The sequence below is a fragment of the Octopus bimaculoides genome, chromosome 23 (assembly GCF_001194135.2).
Source record: "Octopus bimaculoides isolate UCB-OBI-ISO-001 chromosome 23, ASM119413v2, whole genome shotgun sequence".
NCBI lineage: Eukaryota > Metazoa > Mollusca > Cephalopoda > Octopoda > Octopodidae > Octopus > Octopus bimaculoides.
The window spans coordinates 7740299-7740742 of record NC_069003.1 but is presented as its reverse complement, the minus strand read 5'-3'; positions in this window follow the sequence as shown (position 1 = coordinate 7740742).

Here is a 444-nt window from a genome sequence, read left to right as displayed (position 1 = left end):
TGTTTATGCATGTAGTTATTTATGTAAACAGACGCTATACAGGATCATTCAAATATACAGACATATATACTTTCATCTAGTTATACATACATGCATTTACATATATATATTTTCATATACACGTACAAACACATATGCAAATATACACTCATATATGTATACAAATATACATACACTCTCCCACCATCGCTGGACAACCGATGTTGGTGTGTTTACGTCCTCGGTAACTTAGCGGTTCGGCAAAACAGACCGATAGAATAAGTACTAGGCTTATAAAGAATAAGTCCTGGGGTTGATTTGCTTTTGCTCGACTACAGGCGGTGCCCCAGCATGACCTCAGTCAAATGACTGAAACAAGTAAATGAAAGAATACACACACACACACATATATATATATATATATATGTATGCATGTATGTATGTATATATATATGTACATACATA